The sequence below is a fragment of the Leptonychotes weddellii genome, chromosome 10, assembly GCF_054177405.1.
Source record: "Leptonychotes weddellii isolate Sample4059 chromosome 10, ASM5417740v2, whole genome shotgun sequence".
Lineage (NCBI taxonomy): Eukaryota > Metazoa > Chordata > Mammalia > Carnivora > Phocidae > Leptonychotes > Leptonychotes weddellii.
Window position 1 is genome coordinate 98,367,176 of NC_138378.1, and position 26,095 is coordinate 98,393,270.

The 26,095-nt window shown below is 37.9% G+C and overlaps 1 long non-coding RNA gene across 6 annotated transcripts in view; it reads right to left on the bottom strand.

Moving 5' to 3' along the window:
• Positions 1–26,095, bottom strand: part of LOC115939333 (uncharacterized) — a 558,748-nt gene that overhangs the window by 124,428 nt on the left and 408,225 nt on the right. For all 6 annotated transcript variants that reach the window (XR_014138275.1, XR_014138276.1, XR_014138273.1 and 3 more), the window contains one exon: positions 8,037–8,175. This is a non-coding gene — a long non-coding RNA (uncharacterized LOC115939333). The remainder of the gene's footprint in view (positions 1–8,036; positions 8,176–26,095) is intronic.

Sequence of the window (26,095 nt, forward strand, 5' to 3'; positions counted from 1 at the left end):
GACAAAATGCTTTTGACACATAATTTAGTTCCTGGCAAAGGCCAACATCTATGCTGAATATATCTAGTGTCTAATGTGGAACTCTTAAGGAGCTGTCAAACTGCTGCCTGGTGGCCAAATCTGACCGACCATCTGTTTCTGTAGAGAAAGTTTGACTGGAACACAGCCACACATACTCACTTATCTGTTATCTCTGGCTGTTTTTACACTACAACGACAGAGTTGAGACCGTAGACCACAAGCCCAGTAGGTATCATTTAGCTTTCTATAGAAACTTTGGTTTAAAGCATGACTCTCAAATGCCAATGTCAGAGTCAATTTCCCCAAAAACTACCCTAATACAGAGATACAGGGAGAAATCCTTGTTGAGTTGCATAAATATGAGGATAATAACCATACTGATGTATGTTCATAATGATGACTCTATTAGTGAATTTTGAAGGAATTTTTAGTTTTTCCCTTACCACGGAGAACAGCAGCACCAGGAAGTTAGCAACAAGGATTATTTCTAGAAAAATATTCCTGTTTGCCCATGATTTCCGTATTTTCACCACAACATTGGAGATAGGTCAAGAAAGACAAAAATAAGTAAGATCCATAAATCTTTGAATTCTCAATGTGAAGCCTACTACTGCCATAACTACGGTTTCTGAGTCAGAGAGAAAAAGAAAATGGGAATATTTCTCGAGGATATTATTTATGTCTAGATGGGCAAAAGAATTTGATTTCTGAGATAAAAGCAGAAGAATCAATCTCTTTAACTCTTTTCTCCTGGCCTTATCATCACTCTTTATGAGCAATCTTGAACACTGTGCTTTGCTCACTGCAGTCCTCTTTAAACTTCATACAGAGGTATCAAGGAAGTTTAAATACAACTGAAGATACATTTTTCATGGATTTGTTTGCTCAAAGAAAATGGATGAAATCCAATGATCAGAGAACTTGTGAGAGACAATTTTCAAATTTCAACCTTAAACGGTCTGTGGAGTATGGGATTTCAATAACATCAGGGTGGTCATAAGAAATGTGGCCAGGCCATCATGACATTGAGATCCATGAAGAGTATGATTTTATCACAGCCGAAACTTGAGTCTATTTGGGTTTTGGTATTTTTTGAGGAGACCTGTTATAAACATCTATCAAACTAGCTGTATGTTACAGGGGAAAACAAGACTTCCTCTAGAGATAAAGCATCAGTCAAATAGAATAATATTCATGAAAGAAATATGAACATGCTCCTTATTAAAAAGGTGGTTTTTTTCCCTCTAAAACTTTAAGGATAAACCATAATGTCTTACAACATGTTAACAGAAACCTTCAGAGCTCATTTCATATAGGACTTGTTTAATCAGTGAGTCAATTAATATTGAGGCTACAGTCAATCATCAATGTTTCCGTGGTAAATAAAAGAATCACAGAGTTCTTGTCATAGAAGTCTTTGGCTCTAACCAGCAAAGGAACAGTTGCATTAAATCTCATTCTAAATTTATACTTAGAGCCTAAGTGCAACAATCATAATAATGGCATACCTCCTAAATCTTTTTTGAAGAGATGTTTCAAAAATTATGCTATGTTCTCCTGTACTTGTGGCAACTTCCTTAACTACTACACTAAAAGTTCTTTTTACTACTGCAATGACCAAACTTTATGAAAAGATACAAGCTGGATTTTGCCATTTCAATGCTCTTTACAAAGAAAAATTGGTAGTCAACTTTTTTTTTTTTTTCCCAAACAGAAGTAATGTGGATTTCCCAGATGCACCGAAGCCTACTTTTATTTTTGAAATGTGTTATAAAAATCAGGGGTTTTTTTGCAAAGACAGTAATGTTATTTTTTTTTTTAAGATTTTATTTATTTATTTGACAGAGAAAGACACAGCGAGAGAGGGAACACAAATGGGGAGTGGGAGAGGGAGAAGCAGACTCCCTGCCGAGCAGGGAGCCCGATGCGGGACTCGATCGCGGGACTCCAGGATCATGACCTGAGCCGAAGGCAGTCGCTTAACCAACTGAGCCACCCAGGCGCCCAGTAATGTTATTAACACATTTAAAAAAAAAAAAAGTTGATCTATTGCCTAGTTGATAGGAAAGATGTATTCTAAATTTGCATAGCATATCTAAGCAAGTAGTATTAAGCAAGTACTAGTCAGAGGCCCCTTCTTTGCTTTTATATAGAAAACTTTAATTTGGAGAAGTGTATTAAATTTTTTTTGATTTTTTTTTTGAAAACATTTTTTTGTTGAGAAAATATGTGTTCTTAATATATTGGAAATCTTGTGGCAATACATACTCGCTGGATTGTTTTAATCCCTATTTTATTACTGATGGTAATTGATGAAAGACTCTTAACAGATGAAAGATGAGACAACAGCCAAGAAGAAAGAGTTGGAGACAATAAAGTCTTGGAACTCATCTTGTGCTCAACTAGCACAGTTTCAACAAGTGACATAAAGAGTGCTGGAGATCCTTATGTATTTAAAAATGCACTGGTGACAGTGCTAATGGACTGTCAGCTGGCTGGAAATGGAGAGTCAAATCCTGGCAGCAGGAATATGAAGGAGAAGTGAGGGGCAGAGTTAAGCCCATAGAGCCTATCTCATACATGAGAGATAAGGTTTCATTTACTGTTGTACATTAAAAAAAAAAATTCAGAAATAACTTGGATTTGAGTTATAGCTTGCTGAAGGCTTTTATTTTTTTCATAATTTTTAAAGATTTAATTTACTTATTTGAGAAAGAGAGAGAGAGAGAGAGCACACAAGTGGGGGGAGGGGTGGAGGGAGAAGCAGACTCCCCACTGAGCAGAGATCCTGATGCAGGACTCTCCTGGGATCATGATCTGAGTGGAAGGCCAACGCTTAACCAACTGAGCCAGCCACCCAGGTGCCCCAAAAGGCTACTTTTAAAAAACAGTTATCGGGACACCTGGGTGGCTCAGTCGGTTAAGCGTCTGCCTTTGGCTCAGGTCATGATCCTGGGGTCCTGGGATTGAGTCCCACATTGGGCTCCTGGCTCAGTGGGAGCCTGCTTCTCTCTCTCCTCCCTGCTCATGCTCTCTTCTCACTATCTCTGTCTGTCTCTCTCTCAAATAAATAAATAAAATCTTTAAAAAAATAAATAAATAAATAAAATAAAAAATAAAAAACAGTTATCCTTGGGGCACTTGGGTGGCTCAGTCAGTTAGGCAGCCGTCTTCTGATTTTGACTCAAGTCATTATCTCAGGCTTCTAGAATTGAGCCAAGTCTGGCTCCATGCTCAGTGGAGAGTATACTTCAGGATTCTCTCTCTCTCTGCCCCTCCCCCTGCTTGCTTGCTCACACTATTTATTAAAATAAATAAATAAATCTTTAAAAAAAATTACCCTCATTAATAAAACCTGCAGAAGTTTAGTGGGCAGGTAGACATGTTAAAAGTATAAAGTTTGTTTGTGTAGTATTGTGAAATGAAAATAAAATACTTTTTCTCTTCCATTCTGTAGCTAGGTTACATATGAATTATCCAAAGATTTAGGCCAGCAATTTTTGAGAACTAAAGAACTGCAATTTGCCATACAATTAAAAACCATTATTTCAGATATGAAACAACCTAAAACTGGAGCTGAATTTCATAAAGCCTTCCCTCATGGCAGAGGTATGATTCATACATTCTGCAAGGAGAGAGGAGAAATTTTATCTGAGGTATGTTAGTGGCTACAGTTTTGCAAGTATTAATTTTTGTGATTTTTGACTATCAGCGTATCACTATTTGCCATTTATCACAATCAACAAAACATTCAAATGACCACAACCTTCCAATAACTAGCTGGACTTTAGAAATTGCAGAAAGCATCAACTAACTTTACCACTAAGCAAAATAGCAAATAACAAAATTGCTGGATTTTAAGAAACAAAAATATGAATATTTCATGATGGTAGCAGTCTATAAGATATTACTCAACTAATGCTAAGGTGTGTCACATGAATAAACATCAGTGATGCTGACAAGTTTATATGTATCTACCTGCCAAGCACCTGAGAATACTAGAGAATAGAGTGTTGTAGGTAGACATAAAGTTCACCAGTACTCTGAAATTTTCATTTTAACCACTTGTGTAAAACTTTCCCTTTACCAAAGTATTCACCATCACTGCTAGGGAGCTATGAAATTGATTGGATTAACACCTCCCTTTTCCACTTTTTTGGCGACTGTGGTAATGGACTGTCAGATGGCTAGAAATGAACAGTCAAATCCTGGCAGCAGAAATATGAAGGAGAAGGGAGGGGCATAGAGTTAAGCCTATTAAGTTATCTGTGTTTTTTTTTTTTTTTGAATTAATGGAGAAGTGAATGTAATGAGCTTTTGCTTAATTTGGGACATTCTCAATTTTTATCGCCTGGATTGTACACCTCATATATCTGGCACACAAAAAAAAATATCAGCAGAACAGAAGCAATTCTGTTGGCACTTTAACTGTCTAAATATAACCCATTAATCTTAGTATTTACCTGAAAAGGATATATTACAGGGAAAAGCCATTGATTAGCTCTAGAAATCTTCATTAAAGGACTGTCAACACATTCTCAGTTCTCGTGTCAAAAGTAGAATTTCTTTAAAGCTCTAACTACATTCTTCGGCAAAGCTTAGTAGGCAGATGCCAAGTCTACATTTGATTCCTATATAACTGGAAAAATAACATGGAAAAACACTGCTTCCATTTATCTTGATCAAGTATCACTCATTTTTGACAAAATAAAGTATAATCTTACCCAAAAGAGAAATTAAAGGACATTGAGAGACCTGTTAGAAGTTAGAATTTTAAATAAAATTAGCTTCAACAACAGGGCACACTAATAAGGAGAATTTAGGACAATACTTCAAATAACGATCGTTGAAGATGTAAGGAACTAATTTGATCACATCAAGTAAGTTCTGCTAGTGCAGACTAATGAACTCACAGAGTACTGGGTTTGGAAATGCTGAAAGCTGAGTGGAATAGGAGCTCCAAAATATAGGATAGATAAGAATTAAAAAATATTTAGCTTACAGAATTTAAGAATGGCATCAATTTAATAAGAATTCTGTCTGGGTGCAGGGTGACCATGTGATTATTAACAAAATAAAGTGAGTCAGTTTTTTCTGGGCGACTGCTTTTCCAGAATTGCTCTGGACCCTGCAATGACTTTGAACTCTTTAGGTTTTATTGTTTCCACATCTGTTATTTCTTTTGGGGGTTACTTCTTGCCTTAACCTTTTCATTCTCCACTTAACGGAGAGATTACTGCTAACTCCCACAGACAACTGAATCTTTGGTGATCTTCTTCTCTGGTCCCAGTAGCTACCACTGACATTACCATGCCCACTGTTATCTGCTTCATGGCTGTTTCCATCATTCCACCACACAGTCCTGCCCCTCTGCCTAGTATGAGTATTTATGATCAACAGCTATCCTGTTATACGTCACTCTAGCCAACTTTACATAGTTTATTGTATTCTTTCTTCAGCTCAAAGTTAGGTTGTCAATAGCCATCGCTTCTTAAAAGTCAGTGTAGTAAATATCTTCCTGTCCTGTTCTGTCTTCTCGCTCATGTCAATTTACTGCATTGTCCGCAAAGTCCTCTGAATTTGGTACCACATGGGAAGATGAACATTAGAGATGTCACGGAGTTCTCAGTGACTAAAATCTATCTCAGTTTAGTGGGGTTCAGAGTGGAAAAAAAAGAAATGGATGGCAGCTTCAGTCCAGCAAGGGCAGGTATGGGAAAGATAAGCAACTCAGAATGAGCCCTGGCCATTATGTGGGACTGGACAGTTAGAAAGGCCATGGTCATTATCACCTTAAATAGCCAAGACACAACAAATCATACAAACATAACTGTGATAAGCAAAACTTAACTCCTTGACAAACTGGATCATCAAGCTTCAGATCCAGGAGGAAGATTCAAAAAATGATGTTACTAGCTAGCACCAAGGATACATCCAATACAGTTGCACTAAAAATGCTCTTGCCTAGTTGGAGAAAGTCATACTCTCTCATCATTTCCAAAAATATATACATGAATATTATATATGAAAGATAAATAATATATGTAATAAATATATATAAATATGTATATAAAAGATAAATTTCATTTGGGATTAGTCTGGTGTTTGGGGGCTCCATTGTCCCATGGGTACACTGGGTCATAAATTATCTATACCGTCCTGATAAAACACAAAAGTATTCCTCAAATTATAAAGGACTCCATTCTCAGTGATCTAGTCAGGTTCTGAGTTGAGAGTGGAAGGTCATTAACTGGTACTTTCCCCCATGCTTTTTCTAGGGTACTCAAACAAGCTTTTAATTATAATCTCATTCTCACAAACATGACAACATCAGGGAAAATAAGGCAGAGCTTATTTGGTAATCCTGATTGGCTGAAGACACAGATGTTTTGTTATTTTTTTTACATCTGGTACAACCACATCTACAAGGAGAATAAAATGTGTTCTCCTTCATCTGGGACTAATGGTAGAACTAAAAATTTACTGGGACTCAGACTTCAACGTGAACACAGTAACAGTTGTTTCTATATAGATCTATTCTTGTTTTACCCACTTTTCTTTGTTTAGAGCAATTGGTTTTGAATTAGTTTTAAACAAATTATCTTTTAAAATATATTTTAATAATATAAAAGGGGTTCTTTCTGGTATTTTGACCCAGCAATGTTATGGGCAGAATCATAGGATTTATAACAGAATATTCAGGTATTTGTTCTTACTCAGAGTCCTGCTCTGGAGATTCTTGAGAGCAGCAGCAACTTCAACATTATTGTCAAAAATATGTTCTCCAAGCTCTCTCAAATAAACAAGGAGGGATTAGAGTATTCTACGTACATGAATAATTTGAAAACAGCAAGTTCGGGAATAGTTAATGTTAAGATCTATCATTAACTACTGTCTGGGAGTAGAGAGAGATTACTGATTAGACATGCCTACCCATTAACTTCAACACTGTATTTTACCCATTAATTTCAACACTGTATTTTCTTATTTTACTGACACTACTCCATAGCTAGAAGTGAAGTGTTAATGTATTACACCTCATTGAGTATAAAGAGCAGCCGCATGATATTTCAAAGTCTGTTTTAAAAGTGTACACTCTTACCTCTATCAAGCAACGTTGTAGCCAAATATTAGGAGAGCAGCCTGTAGATTGGACATTTTCCTTCTGTTCAGATTTACATTTTTAAAGGTTAACAGCTTAGTTAAATTTACTGTCCCAAGAAAGTCCTTACTAAGTATGAAGAATGGCTTGGAGCATAGAATGCTTAGTTATAAGAACCAAAAATCTCTGTAGAACAGAAATTGAATGGAGAGAGTTTCTTTCCAACATCAGACTTTCAGAAAAGCTTAATGATTGAAAATGGGGGATTTATATGGAAATCATTAGGATACTTTGAACTCAGTATTATGAAACTTCCAGAGATTTGTTCTTGTAAATACTCAGCACAATCTACTATGATATACGAATTTAAGGGCAAAAATTTTACCAATTTCTTAGACTCTTAAAGTTAGAAATTCACATTATGAAACCGAATTTCTCTCTTGATTCAAAAATGCCTCCTGCCTTTCTGAAAGAGAAGCACTTTTCCTCTTCTTGGCCACCACTAATGTTTTCTATTTCGGAACTTAAGTAATTTAAAGTTGTTCTTCACATTGCTCCAAAACTCACCATCTCTACTCCTGTCCACAGGAATAATACAGCACTGGTGTTTTCTCTCTTCCATATGACAAATTAAATATTTAAGGCAACTCCCTTATTGTTCATAATGTTATTTCGCATATCCCATAAAGCCTTCCCCTTTTGGTCACTGTGCTAGGGACACATACTAGTTGGTCAGTGTCTTTCTTTACATGTTCTACATCATATTATTAGCGCAAAATCATCTTATGATTAACAAAACCACCATCAGTTTTTCATTTATACCATTACCATGGCAAGTCTTCATTACTTTTCATTTGAGAAGTTATTTAAATGCGAACATTTATATCTGTTACATTTAATTGTCATTGCCTACCTTATCCACGGTCTCTGCTGAGCTGACTCTGCATCATGTGATTCCCATTCCTGACCACAATCAACTGGGGTAGTTCCACACCCACCTACCTGAGAACAGTCTTTTTATTGAGTATTCAAGGACAGGTTTCTTTGGTGACCTATATCAAAAAGATGAGAAGAGCTGATTAGTCATCTCCAGAATTAAAACAAAGGATATCTCAGAGTATGATATGAGTATCAGTGGCAGCATACAAAATTAGTTTAGGTGGTATATATGATTTAAACAAAGAATGTTAAGCATGTTTGTTTACATATGTATTAGTAAAAACAAGCACATCAAACCCATTATTTTATAGACAGTGATTGCTTGGACCAAGAAAAAAAAAAAGGAATCAATTTAAAGCTGGTTAAAGGAAAAAAAATACTAATAAAAGAGCCCTAATAAAAACAAATGAATGGAACATATTTTGAAGCCAATTCCCTTGAGATCAGTTTTACTACAAAATATATCTAGTCACTCTTTCCAACAAAATACACATTCAAATGTTATAATCATGTGTTCCATATCTCCTTTAGTCACTGATAAATTGGGCAATGAGATTTATAGCAAGAAAAAAAAAAGGAAACCAACAATTATTGGTGCATATTTTCTTTAGACAAAGTCCCACTCCTTACGGATTAGTTCCAGCAAAGCCACGCCAATCTACCACCTGTTAGACTTCCTAATTCGATGTCTGTGTTACCATGGTTGTTTCTTTTTTCAATTCCCCTTTTTGGAGTTTTAGAATCATGTCTATTTTGTTGATTCTCCAGGAGTCTATGAATATATGTGCAGTTTCAGCAGTAGAGTGCTATTATTTTTTAATCGTACAGAAGATTGTAGTTGAAATTCTGTTATCACTGTACAATTGATTTCTTCATACAAAGGAGAGAGGTAAAGGTGAAGATAGAAATATCAAAAGACCTAGGAAGGTGAATCCTTGGTGAATCATTGACACCAGGAAAGACATTAAAAACCCAGTCATGGCCCTTTAAAAAAAATCAAACTCCATTAAATGGAAACCCTGAGAAAAATCAGTGAACTCAGTCACACAGGTAAAATAAGGAGATTGAAGTGGTCAATATTTCACAGCCCTGTGTGCTCAGCTATCTATGATTTGTTTTAGGAACAGTGACCCTGGTGGCTGGAAATTGAAAGATGGACACGCCTGCATATATAGTTCCTGACTGTGTGCTATCCGACAAGTACTGCTGGCTACACAACCAGAAGCCATGCTTGAGGACGGATTACCACTCACACAATGCAGGTGGCTTACACTACTCCCAGAGGGGACATACAGTACACACCATACACATAGTACAGAGAATAGACTATATAGAATGTAGTGTACAGAGTATAAGTAATTCAACCATGTGAAAACACAAACTGTCAAGTCATCTCAGACTATCCCACTTTTCTGCTTAAAATTCTTCAAGGTTTATCTCACTCAAAATAAAAGCCCAAGTTCTTCCAGTGATCTACGATGTTACGGTAGGGTTCCTCTTAGCTTCTCGGATCTCCTCTCCTACCATTCTTTCCCTTGATTGTTCTGTGTCAGCCACACTGGCATTATTCTGCAAACTCAGGAGAGGAGCTAGTGCTTTAGGACCTTCCCATGTGTTTTCCCTTGCACCTGGAATGCTCCTTTTCCCGGACAGCCATGTGGCTTGTTCCCTTACCTCAGGTTTCTGCTCCAGTACAACCTAACCAGCTTGGCCACCTCACTAAAAATTAAACAGCCCATTGCCCAATTTACTCCTTTCTTGTTTCACTTTTCTCCATGGCACTTACCACTTCTTACATACTATATTTTTTACATATTTGTTTATTGAATGTCTTTCCCCCACCAGAATTAAAGCTCTATCATGGCATGGATGCCTACAAGAGAAACTGGGACAAGTTAAGCACTCAATAAATACTTGTTGAATAAGTAATTGAAGAATGAATGAATAAAAGTATTCATTTATCTTTTAATCACATCTCCTATTATAAGAAACTCATAGAGTGCTAGTTTTTTTTTTTTTTTTAATGTCCAGGGTGAATAAGACATGGACTCTGTTCAAAATACTTACGATCCAGTAGAAGAAACTAATCATCTTTATAAATAACATAAATATAGTATAGAGAATGGTAAGTATTTGAATGCTGATGAGGTCAATAAGACAGAAAAAAATATTGCATCCAGCTAAAGAAATCAGGGAAGCTTCCTGGAAGAGATTGCATTTGAGATGGTTTTTAAAAATAAAGAGGATTTAAGTATGTCCATATAAAAGGGTGGGGAAAATAGAAAACTATAAACAAAGACTCAAATCTATGTGGTCATGGAGCATAAGTAACATTAAACTTTACTGCTTAGCTGCAACATTAGATATATAAAGACAAACACAGAAAGAAGACTGGAAAGGTAGAGTCAAAGTCTGAACATTCTCTGTTCTCAGACAAACTCTGAGTCATTTTAATAATATTTATTGCTACTTGAATATAATTGTTTTGATCCTTGCTTGGGCCTTGGACTTTATTATTATGCTTTGTCTTAACTACATTTGCAGTTTTACTTTCTTCTGGGAAAGAGTTTGGCAATCCGTAAGAAGTCCAAGGTTTTATGGACTCTTTGGGTAAGCTACAAACTCCCCTTCTTTCTATCTCTTCTCTTTCTTAGATCCTTTGTCTGTCTGATGGATCAAGGTGCCATGCTGTGTTCTGCACCCCTAGATGCTCAAAATCTTACCTGCTTTCAGGGCAGTTTGAGGCAGGTGAAAGTAGTCAGCATCAGAGAGAGTTTTATAGGGAGCTTGTAACCAGGAGAAATTAGATCCAAACTAAAATCCATTTATGACTAACAATGCTTTGGGTCATGCTTTGGGTGGTTTTATTTTTTATTTATTTTTTTCAGGTCTCCTTTACTTTTCTCTCTAAAGGGTAAATTATGTATTAAAATCAAGTTATTAGCATTATCTATTACATCTTAATTACTGATAGTAATGATTTACTTAAAAGGCTTATTTTTAAAACATTTCTATTTTTGCCCCTTACCTTTATTTCTTAATTAGAGCTAAACTGGAATGCAACTTTTAAATTTTTCACTCCCCCTCACAGGTCTTCACTTTTCTTTTTTGCTGTATCTCATCTGGTCATTTTAAAATCTTGTCAGTCCTACGCATTTTTCCTTGCTTTGAATCCTTTTTTAAGCCCTTAACGTATTTAAATGTCTTACTAGGAAACTTTTAGTTCTCCCCCCACCACACACCTTGTTACATCTGTAACTTTAACCCTGTACATTGTTTTATTTCAATAGTAATCTTATATTTGCTATTCTCTTTCCTTCCTTTTACCTTTTAAAGATCTTGTGAAAAAGATTTTTTAATACAGGTTAACAAGAAGTTCAAATGCAAAGCTGGAAATATTAATAAAAATCAGAACTGTGCATACATGTGGTAAGAGGCTTTCTTAGCTTTCTGCACCCCACATCCCCATCCCTATCCTTATCCCTCACGCATGTACCCATCATACTACCTCTCATTCAGCAGGGAGGGAGAGTGTCCCCAAACATTCGCCGGGAAAAAATCAGGGGACTCATGATTTAATTTTCCCAAGTGTTACAAGCAACCTTCCCTCCCAACCACATATACACAGACACACACACACACACACACACACACACACACACACACACACACTCAGTGATTAATTTTCTTGGGCTACATTGCACACTCTCACCATCCCATCCTACCCTTGCATGAGGAAAACCCATTTTCTCATCCATGGTCTCTGAGATGGACAGCCACATATTGCATATTTAGCAAACCATGTCAACATTTTTTTATGCTGTGAGTTAGAAGGGGATATTTTGAGTAAGGTCATATCAGAGAAAAGACCTTTAATTGCCTTACTCAGATGGTGGACTCAATGGTGTTGCAACTCCTAATAGATATCCAGAGAAGGAGGAGCAGGAGAGATTCCTCATCCAGATATCTTGCACTAAATTTTAACTAGCATGCCTTTAGTATGTTCTTACCCTCTTTTTGTCCTCACAGTGAGGATTAAGGAAAATCCCCTTTAAATTACAAAATAAACTGTGGTCGGATGTCCCTTTCTATGTGGCGCCTTTCCCTTCACAGGGGCTCCTGCGCAGCTCAGAGCAGCTCAGAGGTTGTATACGAGCAGAGCTGACCAACTCGCTGAGCCTCAGGGCACAGTTCAGGCCCATCTTTTAAGACACAGGAAATTATTCTGGGGAGACTTGATTTCTTAAAGGCAATGTAATAAAAATTTAGATGGAAGTCATTTTGATAGTGTTTCTGATTTTATATCATTTTGACCTGGTAGATCTCCTATTCAGTCTCTTTCCCCCGGTTGAGAGGCATTAGTGGTGTTTCCTCCAGATGACCGCACTTCCCCTCAATTTCAAGATGTGCTATCTCCCTCTTCGGCTCTCTGGCTGAGAATCTGATCTACTTGCTACCCTCACTCACTGTTCCATTCTTCGTCATCCTTCAGTTGATTTTTTTTTTTTTATTCTTTTACCACTAAGTTCACTCCCCACTGACAAATTGGCCTAGAAGGACTTCACATACACACTACACCTGAATAGAAATGCCCTAATGGGTTCAGAAATACCAGTGTGGGAACAAGTCTTTGTGGCAGTTGAAAAGTCATTTAGCAGGAGGGACCTAAATGGCAGCTCTAGAAATCTACTAGACTTGAAAGGGTCTGTCCCACAACGACAGAATGCATATTTAAAAGGCAGGCCCCTTATATTTTGATATACCTGAGGGGATTTTTTTTTCCTTCTTTTTAACCATTGCAGGTCTCTAAGGAAACTCATTTTGAATAGCTTTAGCACAATTGAGAGGGATTTCACATAGTTCTCTAGGCCTCTAAGATCAAATAATTGGAATGAGTATCAGGAATTTACATAGACTGGAACCTAAGATTCTAAAAGATAGAATAAAGTATCTTTACCCCAAAATGTCTGTAGTAGGAGTTTTAATGGTTCCGTTTAAAAGATAGCTCTGAAATAGATGAGGGAGGCAGGAAGGAAAACCTAAAACTTCTCTGAGTGTATTTTAATATGGAAGATTTTTAATTTCTTCAATTTTTTGTTCTCATTTTAATTTCTCCATTATAGTTTCCATAAGAAGCATATGAAATTATCAGGTACTAATATGGTAGTAAAATGCATACTTTTTCTTTGTTTTTATTATGTTAATTTTATATGTCCCCCATTACTAACCCACTTAATTTCACCCTTCTCTGCCCTAATTTCCTTATAATCCCTATTCCCCTCTTTGAAAAGCCTGTATTTTCATCCTTGCTTGTGACAGAAGGATGAGCACCTCTCACTAACCAATGTCATTAAAAAAACAAAACGGTCTGTAACATCCATTCCCCAACGTTGCACCTCAACATTCTCCCAGTACCTGGCAGAGGAAAAGTGGTTTGACCAGTGTCACTGATGGATGGGTTATGAGTGTCAGGCTTCAGCAAGATTCACCAACTTCTGACTTTCTTCTGCCCCGAGTGCTCCCCAGTTTGTCTGAGGGGCACCGCAGCTCTGCTGTGAAGACCCACTCACTTCCAAGTGTCCATGTCTCTCTGAAGAGCACTCTGAAGCCCAAAATGGGCCTGTGCCAGGCAGGAGGCGATTTCCTAGAAATCAGCTAAGATTTATTTTGTTTCCTTTCATCACTTGACTCCTGGGGAAGCCTCTGGTGGGAAATTTTGAAGGTTGCCATCCGGTATCTATAGCTCAAGGAGGGCAATTGCACTTTGTAATTGGAAACTTCATCTCAGCTGTAGATTTAAAATTTAACATGAGAGAATGTCTCAAAGTCAGAAGCAAAAAAATTGGGAGATGGGGAATCTTTTGTCATTTACATATTCTCTCCCAACATATGGCAGTATCAGTAGATGCCAACTGCAGGCACTCTTAATTAAAAAATTAGATGGTAGATATACAGAAGTATGAAGGTTTTTCTCTAAGCTCAGACATACTCTGTCCGTATGTCCACTAAAGAAAAAAACAGTAAAAAAAAAAAAAAGAAGAAGAAGAAAAGAGGGGCACAAAAAGCCCAGAGATTGGAAGGTTTTGTTTTCTCTGATTTAATATATTAAAACTCTATATGAACAATCTGTATAAAAGTTTGCAAACTGATAGGACAATGGTGATTTTAGCTCACTCCATTAAAGTAAATATATGTATATTCAGGACCCATTCATTTTCAATCTGTGAAAATTTGCATATTGCTGGGATTATCTTCCTCTTATCGTCTGTTGAAACAAAGAAAATACATCATATAAAAAGAATGTATAGCCAATTTATTAAAAAAACCCACTTTCAATCATGTTTAGATGTACTTTTAAACAGTTGACATGTTAATTATCAATCTGTTTAAATATATTAACACAGAACCTCTAGCTAGCAAGCATTTTCCCAGTATAGTTTAGATCGACTGTACTAGAATATTAACACAGTATTTCCAATAAAATACTCCACCAATGAACAAAATTCACTGATTCATTTTTTCCTCCCCTGAATTAGGCTTTACGGGTTTACTTGAAATTACTGGAGCTTTGTGATTCTGTTGCCTGATGTCTTCCAAAACTACTGGAAAATTATTATCTTTGCAAATATTTCTTTTGTCTTAAACCTCCTTCCCTCTTTTCTGGGATTCCAAGTAAATATATAATAAACCTTAACACCCTGTGTCTCTCACCCTCTAGCTTGTGTTTTCTAATTTTGTTTCTTCAGCTTCATTCTAGATGGTTTCTTTTGACTTATTTTCTGAGTCCTGAATTCTCTCTTCCTCTGTGTCTTGCAGGTCTTTAAAACAAACTTCCTGAGTTCTTAATTTTGGTCACTCTATTTTTCAGTTTTATAATTCCTAGTTGATACTTTTCTTTAAAATTACAACATTATGGGGCACCTTCGTGGCTCAGTCAGTTAAGCGGCCAATCTTGATTTCAGCACAGGTCATGATCTCAAGGTCTTGGGATCTGGCTGCATTGCACTCCACAGTCAGCTTGGGGATTCTCTCTCCCTCTGCCCCTCCCCCTGCACGCTCTCATAAATAAATAAATCTTTTAAAAAAATAAAATTATAACATTATGTTACATAGTTTCCAAATCCTTGATAACATGTTTAGGTTCGGCTTTTATTTTCACGAGCACAGGGAATATATTTTTCTCCAATCTGAGCCTAGTATTTCCACTATGTGACATCTCTGTGGGTCTTCGTCATCTGTCTTTTGTAGTGGTTCTCTTTCATGTTGTCTCTTCCCCATGTCCCTTATTATCTTTGTGTGCCAGGCATAGCATTTGTAAATTTGCTAGAAGTAACTGGAGGCCTAAAATATTATCTTCCAGAGAGAACTTTCATTTGCTTTCACAGTCCCCTAGAAGCACTAGGTTTCCTGGATCACCTGAGTCCAATTCTTCTGGGCCACCTCCATGACCTGGAGACGGGGCAGCAATCTGTTCCAAGATGGTTTAATTCTGACTCACTCTGCCTCCCTGATTTGGTTCCCAAATTTAAGTCAGGGATGTTTATCCAGGGACTTCACCTTTAGGGAGCCCTGGACTCTAACTTTTGTCCCTGAAGTCCTGAAACTCTGTCAAAGACTGCTCAGCTCCTCCTCTGGATTAGCAAATGCTCCTGGGCCAAAGCAGTTCCAAATCTCGGGCCCATCTCTCTCGATTCTTTCTTCTCTTATGTTGGTTCAGTTATTCCTCACTATTTAAAACAACTTTCTAAGCCTCTATATTTTTGAATTATAATCAGCAAGAGGGTTAGTTCAAATTACTCAGTCTGACATTACCACAAACAGAAGGGTTTTTCTGATTACTCTTAACCAGGCAGTTTTTAGAACACACCAAATGACTGTACTGATACACATAAACAACCACATTATTATTTCCACTGGGAATGAAGATGACGGAGATCGACCAGAAATTTTCCCACCAATCCTGAAATCTGTCCCATCGATCCTGACAGGTAAATGACCTAATAGATATGTGCCATGATTTCCTTATATTTCAAAAATGATGCAATGTTTTAACTTCTTCAGGAGAGAGAATGAATAAAATTAACTAAAATTGCGAGTTTGTGCATTAGGAACAGAAGAGCACCATGGAGAGAAATGTGATAACTTTCCAAGTGGGAGAAATATCTTACGTGAAGTAAGAGTATAAAATATTTCTCATCTCCTTTTTGGAGTACAATTTTCTGGCATTCCCTCCTTTTCTCAAATTCAGGTGATGACCTTGTCTCACGTCTCATGGAGAACACAGATGAAATCGGGTATGAAGGCCTCCATGTTTCCTCTGTCATATCACCCACTCTCCTGCATCTGTACCCACACGTCCCACCTTGTCGTCTGCTGTTAAGATGGATGAAGTATCTCTGGTTAAGATGGATGAAGTATCTCTGGTCCTGTCAAAAATCAACACATCCATTTGTGGACTACATTCCCATCTCCTCCCTAAGAAGTCCCTAAGAAGGACTTCTCTCCTAGAATTATTGCTCTCCTTTAATCATTGGTTTCTTTCTCTCCACTAGATCATTTCCACCAATGCCTTCAGATGTGTAACAGAGGTGATATGTTAAATATAATTCATGAACTTTTGACTTTCCCCTTTCTTAGTACATGAAGTTCTTCCTACTCAATCTGCGGAAACCTTTCAGTCTAGAGAATAAATGAGGAGCCAAATTTCTTCACCTCCCATTTTTGTACACTCAGAGCATAGAGAATTAAAATTTAAATAAAGGACACCAAGAAAGAGAGGGGCTGCGAACTAAAGTTTGCCTCTTTCTGGCTCCAGATAGAGGGAGGATGTCACATGTGAGTATCTGAATAGTCCTCTGTCTGGCTTTGATGCAAAGTAGAACACATTAGGATACCACCCACCAACAGTGGGAGCTCTGTGTTTATAACTCAGAAAAGAGACATTCTCTGAGTGGCTCTTGGAACTCAACCAAGGCCTAATTTTGCTAGTTAGGGGGTACAGAGTTGCCAGGCAAAAAATGACCTCAATGTTTAAATATCTGAACGTGTCCTCATTGTGTGGGTGCATGGATGCTGTGTAGGTTCCATGGGGCCTGCCTTGTCCCGCAAAATGACTTCGTAGCACTGGCTGGTCTCCAGCACTGGACCAGAGGGCAGGATACAGAACACAAGGTCTCTGGAAGAGAGTGGAAGCTGAGAGAGTGAGGGAGAATCCTTGGGCTGTGAATAAGGCTGAGAACCCACAAGAGTGAGCAAGTCATGAGTTAGAGCAGCTACAGACTTTAGCATGAAATACCTGGAATAAGACATCAATCAGGAGAGAAGAGGGGACCTAACAGGATCTGAGTCTTTGCCTTCACCAGAGGGAGGGAAAGCATTGCCAGTCCCACACCCAAGAGAAAGAAGCCATGCTAGAGAGAAGCTGCAGGAGACAACTTGAAAACCTGAGTACTTTTTCCCTAGAAATCCTTTTTAGGATAATTTAAATAATCAGACTGGATTAAACTTTTTTTCCCCTCTAGCCAGCAGATGGCGGCTAATGAGAAGGCAGGAGTAGCAACAGACAAAATTACTTATTTTCTACACATCAAAATTAGAATGAGTTACATTGTAAGATTCTCTTTGTTTACTTAGCTTTTAAAAAATGAACTCCCTTAGCCTCCCTTAGATCTCCAATTACCTCATCAGCTACAACCCCCATTCCTTTCATCTGCAAATCTGTTGAACTAATTTTCTTCCTACTGACACTATTTTCCTCTGCCTCCACTCTCTCTTCACCTCCCCTCTGATTGTTCATCTATCCTCATCACAGCCCCAAAATTCTTGTCAACATCACCAACAAGCTCCAAGTTGCCAAGCAAGACCAATGGGCATTCCTCTGCCCTCGCTTTACCAACCTCTCAGCTCCCTTTGCCACAGATGACCATTTCCTCTGTCATTCTGGGGTTCAGTATTCACTCATCTCTTCTACCTCATCGGATGCTACTTTTCAATCCCTGTTGCTCAGTATTTAACCCAGTCATTCACACTCTTCCTGTGTGACTCTCCCTAAGTCCATAGTGTTTGTACTGTACCACCTATAGGATGAAATCCCCATTCTTCCCTGGAGTTCCAGCACCACAGCCAACCTAACATCTTCACTGAAACATTTATGAAAGATTCTGAAATTCTTGACACCTACTCCCCCAAATCCTTTTCCTCTATTATCTTAGGAAACAACACTACAATTTGAACAAATGTGTTAAAAATCTAGAATAGGGGCACCTGGGTGGCTCAGTCAGTTAAGTATCTGCCTTTGGCTCAGGTCATGATTCCAGAGTCCCAGGATCGAGGCCCACATAGGGCTCCCTGCTCAGCAGGGAGTTTGCTTCTCCTTCTGTTCCTCACCCTGCTCTCGTGTTCTCTCTCTCTCTCTCACACACACACACACACTCTCTCTCAAATAAATACATAAATAAAAATCTTTATAAAAAAAAAAACCTAGAACAAACATTATGCCTGACTGTGCTTTTTCCCTCACACCTCACATCCAATCCACCAGCAAATTCTTTGGCTCTGCTTTTCCAAATCTGTACACTTACTACCATCTCCAAGACCAATTGTTCCCACCCAGACTGACCCATTAAGCACTGACCTTTCTTCATACCCACTCTGTCCCATACTCAGGATAGCCACAGTAACTGGATGACATTTTCTTTTTCAAGTTATTTATTTACAGAGAAGTAATACAGCCACAGGAGCTTTTGTTTGGTATTGAATAAATACAACATCTATTACAGAAGGCAGTTTGATTATCTTGCCCTCAGAGAGGTGGCCTCCTGTGCAGTAACAATATGAAGTTTAACCAGTATGTGAGGATTGCATTTCCCCACAAGCAAATGCCTATGTAGAAAACCAAGTTCACATATGGATTGTTTCTTAGAGTACAAGAAATTGAGAATAACTTTAAGCATCCTCTGGAAATGGTGTACAGATTTAAAGGAGACACATAGCAGAAGGAGAAAAAAGAAAATGATAAAGTATACCATAAGCACAGTGAATGTTCAACAACTATGTGCTGTTATTTATGATGAAAAGGCTTTCCAATGGGATCAATGCAATGCCCGGTACTGGCATTTTTCTCATTTTTCCAGAGTTGACAGAAATAAAGGAGACATTGAAAGAAAAGTTTGCATAGATTCTGTTGAGCTGAAGAGGGTAGATGGACATCTCCTTAGAAAAATGACAACAGCCCAGGTCATCCATCTCACAAATGTGTATCATTAATCCAACGGAGACAGTGAGAAAGAGCATGAATCAAACCAAATCTGAGGTAAAGTAGAAACAGTGCTGGGCTGGGAGTTAAAGAATGAGTACTCAAGACAAATTTCTGGGTGCCTGGGTGGCTCAGTTGGTTAAGCGACTGCCTTCGGCTCAGGTCATGATCCTGGAGTCCCCGGATCGAGTCCCGCATCGGGCTCCCTGCTCAGCGGGGGGTCTGCTTCTCCCTCTGACCCTCTTCCCTCTCGTGCTGTCTCTCATTCTCTCTCTCAAATAAATAAAAAAATCTTTAAAAAAAAAAAAAAGACAAATTTCTTATAAACAGGCAGTGTGACCTTGAGCAAGTCTTTGAGCCTCTAGCTGTTTATAAGGTAACTGGGCTAGATCAACTTCAAAGTTCTTCTAGTTTGTATCTTCTAGAATTTATAATCTAATCTCACTATTGGAAAGCCAACAGAGGTTGTACTGACTGTGGTAGATTAGTACAATGGTCTTCACAAACAAATAAGGCACAATGCATTTAGATATGTGGGGGAGCTATCCAGTGGAGTTGTTCCCTCACACAGTATGTTGAATCACTGATTATACCTTTAAAATTCCCATTTAGGGGGCATCTGGGTGGCTCATTTAGTTAAGCATCTGACTCCTGATTTTGGCTCAGGTCATAATCCCACAGGGTTTGGGATTGAGCCCCATGGTGGGCTCCTCACTTAGTGAAGAGTCTACGTGAAAGATTCTCTCCCTCTGCCCCTCCTCTGGTGCACTCACTCTCTCTTTCTCTCTCAAAATAAATAATTTTTTTTTAAAGTCCCATTTAGTTATATGATTGTTTTAAAACTTATCAGGGGACTTTTGCTTGAGAACAAAGAGGTCAATTCTTCATTGTACAGCAGTCTGAAATAAGATGTTGAAAAAGTTATTATGAGCCATAAAATGTCTTAGGTATGTGTGTTAAATGTGAAATCTCAGAGTACGGAACTGTCAAATTGTATTTTTTTTAAAAAGTGCATATCAGAATAAAGATTGTCAATTTAAAAAGTACATGAGGTTATGAGATAAATTTGCTACGGTTTAAAATAGATTTTTAAGAATCCAAGAGATTCACTATATCCAGAAAAACAAATAACTTCGGCAATGCACTTGGCCCACAGTTTTGATAACAGGTTAAAAGGAGGCATACAGCTCTGCCGGAAGGTGGAATTCCCTAACCAACTAAAATGTAGGCTCTGGGAGAGTACAGTCTTTCATGGAACACTTGGGAAGAAAGTACTATGAACTAAAGAAGTATCCCAGTTAAAGAAACATTTCAGGGGCAGGCACATCCTAACAAAAAGTAGAGTCGTCTAGAAGAAGAAACTACCCTTTCCCAAAGGGAATCTCTTGAATGACGTGATAAATACAAAAATTAAGTTATTATTGACTTAGTGCTTCTTACATTTCCCATTTCATCTTCACAGCAAATCTAGAAGTTATAAGCATGGCTCCCATTTTGCAGTCGAGAAACCTAAAGCGTATAAAGCCAGGGTCATTTTCAATAGAGACACAAGTGATAGGAAGCAGAACAAATAACAAAACTCAGGTCCATCCAAATCCAAAGATAATGCTGTTTCAGTTACTTTCAGCAACGTAAATGCCTCAAACATCATTATTCTAAGAAGAAACCGTATAGGGAAAATCAAGTGAAGAATAGCTATGTCACAAAGCACAAGTATTCATAAAGAAATACTTGAAGCAAACTGATTTAGGATGACTTAAGAATGGAAACTTATTGCTTCTGTGGTATTGGAGTACCAGATTTCAACCTTTTTATCTGAATGAAAGAAAGCACTCATGTATAAACTCCAAATTACCAAGTAATCAAAGGAAATGGTTTGGGGTACATTTTTATATTTAATAAAAGCTTGGATATATTTGATTTGAAATTTCAAACACTATCCACTTTATGAAAATACAAGCTTCATACATTTCATAAAAATGCCAAATACTACTTTAAACAGATTTCAATTTTTTTTTCCTAAACCAGAAACTTGTTGAATTTATAATAATTTGTGTGGCTGGAGCACATATACTTTTTCTGTGGAAAAGACAGACTTTAGTCATTTAAAAAGAATTGATAGGGTGCCTGGGTGGCTCAGTTGGTTAAGCGACTGCCTTCGGCTCAGGTCATGATCCTGGAGTCCCAGGATCGAGTCCCACATCGGGCTCCCTGCTCAGCGAGGAGCCTGCTTCTCCCTCTGACCCTCCCCCCTCTCATGTACTCTCTCTCATTCTCGCTCTCTCAAAATATAAATAAATCTTAAAAAAAATAAAAAATAAAAATAAAAAATAAAAAGAATTGATAAAACACTACCAAAATTACCTATTGGTAAGGGAAAATAGATTTATTATGGTAAAAGAGATAGCTATCTTAACAGAATTTTGGTAGCATTTTAGAATGGGGACAGAAAAAATGGGGGTCTGGTTTAGGGCAATGTATTTGATTATGCTTGAGTAAGGTTCACGATCTAATAGTTTAGAATGGACAGATACAGCAAGCTAAGATTTTAAGGAGAGTTTCAGAGAGTCTTCAGAGGCAGTCTTCCCATGCTATTTGAACAGTCTAATGTTCATTTATATGGGCTTCTGGGGAGTTCCTAAAATGAATAATGTTATTTGCCACTTTTGTCTTCCTGAGCAAGAGCTTACCAGAGTTTTAACATCATGCTAATGCACAAAGTTGTGTGGTTGTAGATGGCATCAGATCCAGAATCATGAAAATTGAAAATAATCTTAGTTGAGTATTTAATTTGGCCTAAGGAAATGAATTCTCTGTTATATTTGGTTTATCAATCTTTGCAGAGTTTTGGGAAAACTTTGAAGAATATTTTTTCATGAAGTATGATTGAGAAACTGTTCACAGAGGTTTCCATTAAATTCTGTTCATTAATATTAATGATTGCTACTACTGACATTTTATGATATTTAAATATATAGGATTCTCACTTTGCTGTTCTCTTCTGAAAACATGGTCTCACAACACAGAAACAGGTCCTTCTATGAGCAAATACTTCATTCACCATTTTTTTGTCATATCAATAAGACTAATAAAATCATTTCTTCTGTTACTGAACTGGTAAAAGAAGAAAAGGCATAATTCAACAAATCACATCAGATGGATTGGATAGATTTGTTTTCAGTTTCCAACCTCAACTGAAAAATTCGGTGAAAAAGTTAATGTAGGAGGAACTATAAAAAACAGATATTCAAACATAGCAGAGGTAAAGGAAAGGAACTATTCGTTCTTATGACCATTGGTTTGTAAACTGGCCCCTGTACACAGAGGGCAAGGAGAGACTGAAGAGAAGGGCAGACCACTCCGGACCTGTGGGTAGCAGGTTAAATAAGCAAGGGAATTTCCATACAAGGGTTGGTATGGGTGCTGCCAGGTGAGTAGATACCCACACCCACCCACCAGAATCTTCAAAATTTATATAGAGGCCTCGTAGGGGTTTAGCCACATATACCATGGAGGCTTCTCAACAGCACATTGCTCTTTTAGGGCTGTGCCCTTGAAAATGGCTCCCACTGCGGAAAGAATGAGCAGAACATACATTCCAAGGACAGGTGAGAAACCTGTAATTGCTTGGGTCCAGCTTGAGAGTCAACCTGAGGTTTTGCCTTCCGGATGACCTTCTCCAACAATTACTGATCCCAGTTAAGTGTCAACAAGGAAGTAGTATTTGAGCTAATCCTGAAGGAGGCAAAAGGCATTCCTAAATGAGGGAACTTAAAGGCCCACTGGCTAAAGAATATAGGCTAAGTTTGGGGCCCAGTGAATAGAAAAGTTGAATGGAATGGGAAGCTCAGCCAGACAAGAAGTTGCTCTCATCTCTCTCTTCTCAAACTTAGTTCTTTTTCTTGGCTAGGATACAGAATTTTTAAAAGAGCGAATCATTCCATTCTGTTAAGTTCTTGTAATGGCAAAGGAAAATCCAAGCAAAACCCTAAATGTCTTTTCTCGATAGCATTAAATACAATTATGATTAAATAATTATACGTGAGTGAGGTCTGTCTTCTCAGATGTGGCTCACATCTCCAGGGCCTAGTACAGTGCCAGGCTCATGGTATGAACAAAATATTAAGTGGCTACATGAAACATATGAGTAGTTAGGTTTGGCCTGCAATGGAGGCTTACATATGTCCTAAGAAAAATACCACTTTAGAAGATGGCCACTTTCTTATGTTTATATTTATATCAAGTTTATATGTACACACATATATATATATCTGGTTTATACACACACACACACCTGAAGTTTATACATATACACATGCATGCAAACATGCATATGCACATATGCATACATACACACAGGCATATACACATGGATGCACATGTGTACATATGTGTATGAATATACATGTAAGCGTGTACATGTATTTATCTATATCTGATTTGGAGTCCCAAGTCACTTTTCCAAAGCTAAAACCACTCCTGGTTATACCAGCCAATAAAGGCACCTCTGGGCCTTGTGAAACCACATATTTTTAGTATGTTTGTGTTAGCATAATACACACTTTGAGTTGCTTTTCTAATTTTACTTTCTAGCCCTTTGCCTTTGTTGTTACTCTTGTGAAATTTTTGTTTGTTTTAGGTTTTGCTATTCTTCTTCCTCTGAAGCTAAGTGGTTCATACAAAGATGGAAACTGGCCTTTGCTTCAAAAGCACCAGCTCTCCATGGGAAATACACTTATTCTACAATGGACAAAGAAATAATTTAGGAGGCACAGAAGATTTTCATAGTAAATGCTAAGTGTTCACCCTTCTTCAGTCTGCATGTCCTCTTATCAACTTTACTCGCCAATTACCCATCTGTGACCTTTCGACAGGGAAGAGCAGTTACCTAGAAATTTGATAGATCCTCAAATCCTATATCACTAGTTATCTTTGATTCTGTTACTTCATTTCTGACTCCTCACTGATCTGGCAGGCATCATTTCTATGACACCAGATACAAGATACACAGGCCACTGCTCCTTCCTTCCACATCCTTGGTAGCGCTCACCAGTGTATTCTGATGTTCACCTTTAGGTCAGGACAGACACAGCTTCAGAAACCTCAGCACAACATGGCAGCCTCCAGTGGCACTGGCTTTTGAAAAGAAATCTCTATGCCGCCCTAATATTTTCCTTAGTGTTCTTGCCCTTTCTTGAATGGGAAGGCAGGTTTGGGGTTATGAGGATATCAACAAATGATAAGGCTCGGATGGGATGAAGACTTCACCTCTGAGACCCATATGGGAGGCCACAGACCAGCAGGGCTTGGTTCACAGGCCCCTCCATGACTTGGCCCAGGGCATTGGTCATCCCTCTCATTTACTCCTTTCAGGATAATAAACTGCAGTTTGGGCCCCATGTGTCAAAGAAAAATCATGGTTGGATACAAAATAGGAAAAATTATAATAAGCTAAGCAGGTTCAAAATAGACACAAAGCCATAACGTCATGGATTTGTTTAATCAGGAGAGTAACAAAAATGCATTTGGAAGTCTATAGTATTCTGCCTTTTATAATAACATTACTGGAAAGTAGCATTTTTGCATTTGGGAAAATGTCTTGTCCTTCACTTTTACATATCTCATTAAGACTAAGGGTAAGCATTATAGGAATGCCCCATAGGTCTGCCCATTGAATAGTATGTTTCATTTCTTTTACTTTAAGAAGTTAATAAGCACCAGCAATCTAGCCAGACAATTGGGCTACCTGTGTCAGAATCACATGACTAGAATCACATGACCAGTCACAATTTAACAATCAGTCAGATGCAACCACATTGCTTCAGAAATAGCCCTTGTTTAGAGAAAGAATATGGCAATTTGTTCCAGTCCAAAGCCAACGAAGAGAGACAGTAAAAAGAACTCCTGCTGCTTTGGAAAAGTTATTTTTCAAGTGTTCTGCTGGTGAATATTTTTACCCAGATTGCCCATGAACAAGGAGAATGGAGTAGACGGGTCAGCTCAGAGGGAGGGGCTCTCACTGCTTTCTCTCAGTGAAGCACATACGAGCTCATGTACCAAGGTCTCTGTCCTCCCTCAACAAGAGGCAGGCTTAAGCCCTTATATTCCTAATTGGGCTATTCTTGAATGTTAGTGGCACATATTTAGAATAGCATAAAAGAATAACTGGAAACGTGTCAATTAGGTCTCTTACAGTGAGAGGTATTGGGTTTTTTTTAAAGATTTTATTTACTTGAGAGAAAAAGAGAGAGAGAGAGAGAAAACATGAGTGGGGGGAGGAGCAGAGGGAGAGGGACAAGCAGACTCCATGCTGAATATGGAGCCTGACGCAGGTCTATAAACCACAACCCTGAGATCATGACCTGAGCCAAAATCAAGTCAGATGCTTAATGGACTGAGCCACCTAGGCAGCCCTACAATGAGAGTTTTAACACTGAAGGGAAAAAAAACTGAAAGTAACAACACTGAATACAACTTAATTGTACAGGACATCAAAAGAAGATAAGATTTCATTCCAGATTGAATTCTTCAGTCAATTCCAACTATGTTATTTATAGTCAGGCTTCATAAGATTGAGTTTTAAGGATCTTTATATAAATAATATAGTCAAAGCTTGCTGACTTGAATTAAATTGTATTCATTTGACAGTGTAATTAATATAAAATTTAATTCTAATGATCTGCTAAAGCTACTGTTTCTTTTGACTTCCTGTGATGGAGTTATTTAGCAGAGCAAGACTACTGTCATCTTCTTTGTTACCCCTAAACAACAACAAAAGT